Source organism: Syngnathus typhle, unplaced genomic scaffold, assembly GCF_033458585.1.
Source record: "Syngnathus typhle isolate RoL2023-S1 ecotype Sweden unplaced genomic scaffold, RoL_Styp_1.0 HiC_scaffold_26, whole genome shotgun sequence".
Classification (NCBI taxonomy): domain Eukaryota; kingdom Metazoa; phylum Chordata; class Actinopteri; order Syngnathiformes; family Syngnathidae; genus Syngnathus; species Syngnathus typhle.
This window is the reverse complement of record NW_026871932.1, coordinates 1,106,079-1,114,599: the sequence shown is the minus strand read 5'-3', so window position 1 is coordinate 1,114,599 and position 8,521 is coordinate 1,106,079. Positions and strand designations below refer to the sequence as shown.

Below are 8,521 nucleotides of genomic sequence, written 5' to 3'. Positions count from 1 at the left end.
TCTGAATTGTGCCGCTCCCGTCACTCTGGTTAGGTTGGCATCGAAAAAAACGCTCTCGGGTGCTTTAGAGTGCCGAGTTTATCACTGCGCATGAAGAAATGACCACCTCCAACGTTTGGTTTATGTTTTATAAGCATTTTTAATTTTATTGCTTAAATCGCATTTTCTCGGCGAGCTGAGCGCTTTTTCTGAAATGTGCCGCTCCCGTCACTCTGGTTAGGTTGGCATCTGTTAGGATACGGATTTTAGCTATTGATCTGACTCCAAATTGTGATCAACACTTAACACAAAAATTGCTATGTTCTAATCCACACACTGGCGCACCTAACAATTTTGCGAGTTCGTTCTGTCAAAGAGAAGACCAGTAGATCAATCAGACCGAATTTACCAATTGTTTAATCTTGACAAAGCAAGCTAATACAGGCGCCTGGGTCTTGGGTCCTTAACACAAAAACTCGTGTGCCTTCGTGACCAGAAAGACGACACATTCTTCCGGGTTGCCCAGTTTTAAAGAAACACAATATGAATATTCAAACATGCAAAAGATTGTGTGGTGATTGGTCGATGGTCTGTGGTCATCTCCTCCTCGTTTGGGTTTTCCCCTGCTCAGCACAGGTGTCTGGACCACAAAGACGAGTTGTTTTTCGCGTTCCCATCGGCCTTGAGATATGCTCCCTTTCCGGACCTCCTGTTCCACAATACTTTGAAGAAAACAAATTCATGTAGCCTGCACATTCCTTTCCACTTATTAAGCAACCACACTACTACTAGAAATTATATTGATATGGTTATATGTGTCTAACGGAGCCTTAATCAAATGTGTTTGCAAACTGCCGAAAGTACATTTCCCTTTATTCCCTCTCATGACCTCATTTATGAGGTCATCACCCGTTACTCTAGCAAGCAGCGACCAGCATGCTGTCGGTCCTTTCTTCCCGCCTGGGTCAGTCGGCCCCCTGGCGCTGTGTTGTTGGGGATGAAAGTACAACATGCATCACCAAACATTCCGCACACACCATGTTCCTTAGCCAATAGCATGTCCAACGCAATTCTATTTTGGAACGACATCAATGCCAATTGTTCATGGACCGCTGTAAATGATACATTTTTATTGGGGGTGATCCATAGGAAAATGCTTTTGAATCCCGAGGACACTTGATTAACGAATTCATACTTATCTGGCACACCTATGGCGTCAATATATGTTGGATCGTTGTCGCTCAACCATGGGGGCAAGACGTCTCTTTTGGCTCACTTCAGGAGCCCCGCCAGTGGGGACTCCATGTTCCAATTGAGATTCTGTGTTTCAATGGGGACAACCACTACAGGCATTATCAAAGACACGAGGGCACAGATACCCTATGCATCCTTTGGCAAGTGATGCTATAATTTGTTGTCACCACACCACAACCAGTTGTCACTGGTCTTCCTCTGCTCCTTCCATCACTGCTAGTTGAATTCTGGCATGTCCTGTTAAAGCTTAAAAACAAGTGGATTTGGAAAAAAAACTTTGGATATCAAAATTACAAATTGAAACCTACTCGCCCATTTGTATTTTACAACCTACTCACCCAATTCTTTGGATATCAAAATTACAAATTGAAACCTACTCACCCATTTGTATTTTACAACCTACTCACCCAATTCTATCTTACCACTCCCCCTTTTGACACATTCACCCAATGTGTCATTATGTATCAAAAGGAACCTGCTAAGCATCCCCTCTCATCACCACACTCATTGTAGTCAGGCCCGCGGAACCTCTAGCTCGTCCACCACACGCTCGGCGACACAAACAAAAATCATCGCACTCCTGTCAGTGAGCTTATAGCCCTGCTGACAGCGGACATTTGTACAAAAACAGACATCAAGTATCAGAATAAAAACAGTCATAAAATGAATCCTGGCGCCCGCGGATCATGTCCTGAAAACCATGTCATCAACAAGTTCATCATAAAAACCAAAAGGGCAAGGGTTAACATATTCTTGTAAATTCAATACAAATTTTCCACGAACGCAATCGACAACCTGCAAGAACGAAAACAAGTTACGCAAGCAGCGCGCAATCCGCTCCTTGGCTGGTGGCTGTTGCTGCTGCAAAAAATTAAGTCACACAGAAAAACAAAGCAGAGCGTGCACTTGTCGCAAGCAAGCTCAAGCGTCAAACACTTGGTCACTGTCCACCTAGTCCGTCACCCCGTCGGGTGAGCTCAAAGTCGTCACACATCAAATCGTCCAAAGTCTTAATGTTCCATAACAGTTCTGTCTTGTCTAACCATATTACTGAAATGGGCCTTCTCCATCGCACTGTTTTGTTGTCGATGGTGCCCCTGAGTAATCCTAAACCCATATTTAGTCAAAAATTAGTCCTGATCAATCATGCTCTTTCAAATCTGTAGTATCTTTATATTTTTCAGGTGAGAGGAATGTTATCCTCTGCTGTGATCACATCACCCCAACTTTGAATCATGTCAACCATTCACAATACACAAACACCACACCACAAGCACAGACTTGACATTCATACACCATTACAGACAAACTGTCATTCCACAACACACACAGAAAAACATACAATATTAAATTGTAAAAAGGAACCGTCCCTACACAAAATATTCTCCTCAATTAAAATTTCCCTTTTTTATTTTAAATCCAAAATTAATATCTAATTGTCTGGTTTCCTGTCCTCTCCTCGTTTGCCAATATGCATAATGCTGGAACATGATTTAACTCCCCATTTAGTTTGCTCACATCTCTCACTTAGACTATTTGACACTTTGTGTTGAGCTGTAACTTCAATATTTCCACATTCCCATATTTCTTCTACTAAACAGTTCCATTTTGCTTTCCGTTTAAATTCATCCCTCCAAATAACTACCTCTGGCAAAGAACCAACAATTTATAGAGCACTCCCTTTTACTGTTACCTTGTTCCCTCAGTCATCTTCTCACAAGCATAACTGACCCTCCTAAAAAATAATGATACCAAAAATAATGTTTAAAAACAATATACACAGCTTCCTCCTGCCACTTACGCTATCACCTTGAAGATTATCGTTCTCATTTTTGTTGATGCCAATTCTTAAAATTAAATGCTTACTTTTGATAATGGAGTCACGCTATATCACAAAGTTTGAAAACCTTCCACGCTCCCCCTTTCTACCTATCAAAACCAATTAGGAATATTTTTGCTGTCATGATCATCATTGTGGCCCTCACACTTATTGTTCCTGTACTTTAAATTGTCTGATTCACTTCATTCCACTTTTAACACATTCCAAATATTAATACCAAATATTCTAAATATTTACGATTTTCGAGAAATTTACAAATTTTAAGCCAATATTTCACCATTCATTCTTCATGGCACATTCAATATTTCTCATTTTCTTCCACATAATTCCTCCAATTAACCTTCTTTCACTTTCCAATTCACCTTCTCTCACTTTCTAGCTTAAAACTTCCCATTTCCACTTTCAACATTGCGGCAACATTTTGCAAAATTTCCTTTTTTCCTTCTAATTTCTAATTATTTTTTCACTGACTCAACCTGTTTCAAATTTTTTAACTGTTCATCTTATGCCCACCTATTCCAAAACTTCCCACTTGTGAAAAATTTCAAATTTTCAACTTCAAAATTCACGCCCAATTTTGCGAAATTCTTTCGAAATTTTCATCCATTTTCTGACCAATTTAACACGTTCTAAATTTAAACATAATCTTGTAGCATTCCCCGATTTTGTATTCAGCCTCTTCACCTTCACACACAATTTCTCCAAAAATTACAAATTCTAGTTATTACTGTTAATCCTCCGTGACCCTCGTAAGGACAAGCCGCACCAGTAATGGATGGATGGATGGATGGATGGATTGTTAACCCTAACCATAAATGCCTATCATAAAGTGTCATTTAAATCAATTGTCGCAATTGATGTATAATTAAATTCTGTCGTTTTGATAAATTTAATTTCTATCGATCAATATCCACTTTGCAAAGTTTCTGATCACGCTGTCGTATGATTTGTTATTATTAATGCATCTTCGCTGTCCATATCTATGTATTTTGTTGTTATCCCCGTTTCAGTGTCAATAAGCAGCCTTATTATTCCCTCTTTTATCAAAACTCCTCAGATATGTCCGCCCCAGCACCCAAACACACTTCCATCCCTTTTGTCCCACACTCCACCAACTTTGTAATGCTTCAGCAGTCTTTAGCAATGTGTCCAGTTTGACTTCGTGTGACTCATGCAAGTCTTTAGCAGCCTCTCCTCTTAGATTCTCATGATGATGATTCAGGGCTGGATCATCCGCCACTCTCAAATGCGTCCATCTTGTCTTTGTTCTTTCAGTCTTTTTGATCTGCAACTGTGTGTATTCCACCAACTGTATGGTTCTTGTCCTGTGAAAAGCTGTGCTTGCCCCCTTCAAGCATGATAGCAGTTTCTGTTGTTCTCCCAAAGGTCAAAGGTGTCTCATGACCAGGGACAGTCCTCTGTTGATTTTGAGACAGCCAGTGGAGTAAGAGGACTCAGTTCAGGAATCGTGCCACGCGCTAGGGAAGAACACACTGGGACACAAATTTAACAAAACTATCTTTGTGTTATCAGTCTTCCTGTGTAGTATTTGTTCCTTACACCCCAAATCTTCCTATTAACATTTTGTATCCTATCAGTTGCGCACACTCATCATCTTACTATCAAGCCGCCCTTATCAAATGCTTTTTTTCTTCTGAGCAATCCATCCACCCTACCCATTAACACGGCTAAACTCCTCGTTCCAGTGTTTATCATCAAATAAAGTTCCGAAATCTTTTGTAATAAACTGTAATGTAATTTAACAATCTACCAACATGGTTGTATATGCGGTGAATGTTATTGTTCAATCTATAGGTCATACAGCCCCTGTGTTCCAACTATGACACTCCTCCTTGATTTACCATCTCATAAGTTATTGTTGTCAGCAGCGCTAAATTATAGTGCTTGAAAGTGAATGTCTTATCGCCCAATTTAAAACACATGCCACATTTGACCTAGTATTTATTCATTTATTTATTTGCCATCCTCATGTTAGCTGGCATATGTCAGAATTAAAATGTAATTTTGCTTTCGATTTTAAGTCTTTCAAAACTGCTATATCCTTACTGCACCGAAATAAACTGTTAAATATATCTTTAAAAACAACCAAAACAATCTATGCTCCTGCACAGACTCTTAAAAGTGGCACCCAAATGCCAGATTACAAATCAAACCTCCTCCTTCACTCTCACATTTTTTGATAAAACAATCTACTTATCTAAACACTGTCATCACCAACTAAATTAATGGCCTGCAAATACAATGTTGTTGCTGTGGTCCCTCAAAACATGTGACTAAAATTTGGATAATTATTAACTCCCATCAATTGAACAATTATCTCATCTCTATTTACAAGTTAGCCCCCCTCTCTTCTCTCACTTCTCCTCAACATTGTATCAATGTTGACGTCACAATCTGGCCAGGCCCGCACGTCCCGCTGGCCCCCACCCTCGCCGGTATGAGCCGAACGGGCCCCCTCCTTTTTTTTGAACATTCTCTGATCCATCCCATCTTCCTCCTCACACGCCCGCAACCACACATGTACACATAAACGCACACACAGCGAGCGCGCACACAACCGCACATACACACACGCATCCGCACGGCACGCACGCCAATACACAAAGTGCTCGCGCAGAGCTCAGACGAACGACGATAGACTGACACAAACTTTTACAGAGATTACGCACATACACAGAACACACAGACAAAGGGATTCAAATCCATCTCTCATGTAGCTCACAATTTGCACTTCCACATTAGCATACATTCCTCTCAATCTCACTCCATTCATTCCTCTCATCACACACACACTCCCCCCAATTTGGTTGCACATTTTGGATATTTTAGCGGTCTGGTCTCTCACAGGAGGAACTGTTACCACCGGATACTTTTTGAGGAGGCCTCACTTCTCCTCGGGGATCTCACAAGCACCCCAGCTATTTGAATGCGATCGTCACCGCACCCTTGTCCGCCACGACGAAGCGAAACAGAGGAGTCCGCCCTCCCACCACGGAATTTAACTGTTTCTCAAAGAACAGAGGAGCCCGCACTCCCACCACGGAGTTTAACTGTTTCTCAAAGAACAGAGGAGCCCGCACTCCCACCACGGAATTTAACTGTTTCTAAAAGAACAGAGGAGCCCGCACTCCCACCACGGAATTTAACTGTTTCTAATTGCTTGCACACCTTATTTGATCTGAACGACAGTCTCCTCTTAAATTTCCTATTTCAATTTGCAAAATTTCGACATATAGTAACAGGTATTCTGCTTACCTCATCGGTTTAGGAGACGTCGTATTAGCTCAACGTTGTGCACATATTCTTTATTCCAACGGTACGCCGACCGGGAGACAGCTGTCCCAGACTAACTGTCCGATGACTTGGACACAGACCACGAGTTGTCAATAACCCTTCTCTTGACATCACGTCGGGGTCACCAAGAAACTGTTAGGATACGGATTTTAGCTATTGATCTGACTCCAAATTGTGATCAACACTTAACACAAAAATTGCTATGTTCTAATCCACACACTGGCGCACCTAACAATTTTGCGAGTTCGTTCTGTCAAAGAGAAGACCAGTAGATCAATCAGACCGAATTTACCAATTGTTTAATCTTGACAAAGCAAGCTAATACAGGCGCCTGGGTCTTGGGTCCTTAACACAAAAACTCGTGTGCCTTCGTGACCAGAAAGACGACACATTCTTCCGGGTTGCCCAGTTTTAAAGAAACACAATATGAATATTCAAACATGCAAAAGATTGTGTGGTGATTGGTCGATGGTCTGTGGTCATCTCCTCCTCGTTTGGGTTTTCCCCTGCTCAGCACAGGTGTCTGGACCACAAAGACGAGTTGTTTTTCGCGTTCCCATCGGCCTTGAGATATGCTCCCTTTCCGGACCTCCTGTTCCACAATACTTTGAAGAAAACAAATTCATGTAGCCTGCACATTCCTTTCCACTTATTAAGCAACCACACTACTACTAGAAATTATATTGATATGGTTATATGTGTCTAACGGAGCCTTAATCAAATGTGTTTGCAAACTGCCGAAAGTACATTTCCCTTTACATCGAAAAAAACGCTCTCGGGTGCTTTAGAGTGCCGAGTTTATCACTGCGCATGAAGAAATGACCACCTCCAACGTTTGGTTTATGTTTTATAAGCATTTTTAATTTTATTGCTTAAATCGCATTTTCTCGGCGAGCTGAGCGCTTTTTCTGAATTGTGCCGCTCCCGTCACTCTGGTTAGGTTGGCATCGAAAAAAACGCTCTCGGGTGCTTTAGAGTGCCGGGTTTATCACTGCGCATGAAGAAATGACCACCTCCAACGTTTGGTTTATGTTTTATAAGCATTTTTAATTTTATTGCTTAAATCGCATTTTCTCGGCGAGCTGAGCGCTTTTTCTGAATGGTGCCGCTCCCGTCACTCTGGTTAGGTTGGCATCGAAAAAAACGCTCTCGGGTGCTTTAGAGTGCCGAGTTATTCACTGCGCATGAAGAAATGACCACCTCCAACGTTTGGTTTATGTTTTATAAGCATTTTTAATTTTATTGCTTAAATCGCATTTTCTCGGCGAGCTGAGCACTTTTTCTGAATTGTGCCGCTCCCGTCACTCTGGTTAGGTTGGCATCGAAAAAAACGCTCTTGGGTGCTTTAGAGTGCCGAGTTTATCACTGCGCATGAAGAAATGACCACCTCCAACGTTTGGTTTATGTTTAATAAGCATTTTTAATTGTATTGCTTAAATCGTATTTTCTCGGCGAGCTGAGCACTTTTTCTGAATTGTGCCGCTCCCGTCACTCTGGTTAGGTTGGCATCGAAAAAACGCTCTCGGGTGCTTTAGAGTGCCGAGTTTATCACTGCGCATGAAGAAATGACCACCTCCAACGTTTGGTTTATGTTTTATAAGCATTTTTAATTTTATTGCTTAAATCGCATTTTCTCGGCGAGCTGAGCACTTTTTCTGAATTGTGCCGCTCCCGTCACTCTGGTTAGGTTGGCATCGAAAAAAACGCTCTCGGGTGCTTTAGAGTGCCGAGTTTATCACTGCGCATGAAGAAATGACCACCTCCAACGTTTGGTTTATGTTTTATAAGCATTTTTAATTTTATTGCTTAAATCGCATTTTCTCGGCGAGCTGAGCGCTTTTTCTGAATTGTGCCGCTCCCGTCACTCTGGTTAGGTTGGCATCGAAAAAAACGCTCTCGGGTGCTTTAGAGTGCCGAGTTTATCACTGCGCATGAAGAAATGACCACCTCCAACGTTTGGTTTATGTTTTATAAGCATTTTTAATTTTATTGCTCAAATCGCATTTTCTCGGCGAGCTGAGCGCTTTTTCTGAATTGTGCCGCTCCCGTCACTCTGGTTAGGTTGGCATCGAAAAAAACGCTCTCGGGTGCTTTAGAGTGCCGAGTTATTCACTGCGCATGAAGAAATGACCA

The 8,521-nt window shown here is 41.6% G+C and overlaps 1 long non-coding RNA gene across 1 annotated transcript; it reads right to left on the bottom strand.

Moving 5' to 3' along the window:
* Positions 1–378: 378 nt before the first annotated feature.
* Positions 379–5,397, bottom strand: LOC133147017 (uncharacterized). The gene is made up of 2 exons (XR_009711479.1): positions 1,607–5,397; positions 379–1,563 (listed from the first exon to the last, which is right to left on the bottom strand). It is a non-coding gene; the product is annotated as an uncharacterized LOC133147017 (long non-coding RNA).
* Between the last annotated feature and the right edge of the window lie 3,124 nt (positions 5,398–8,521).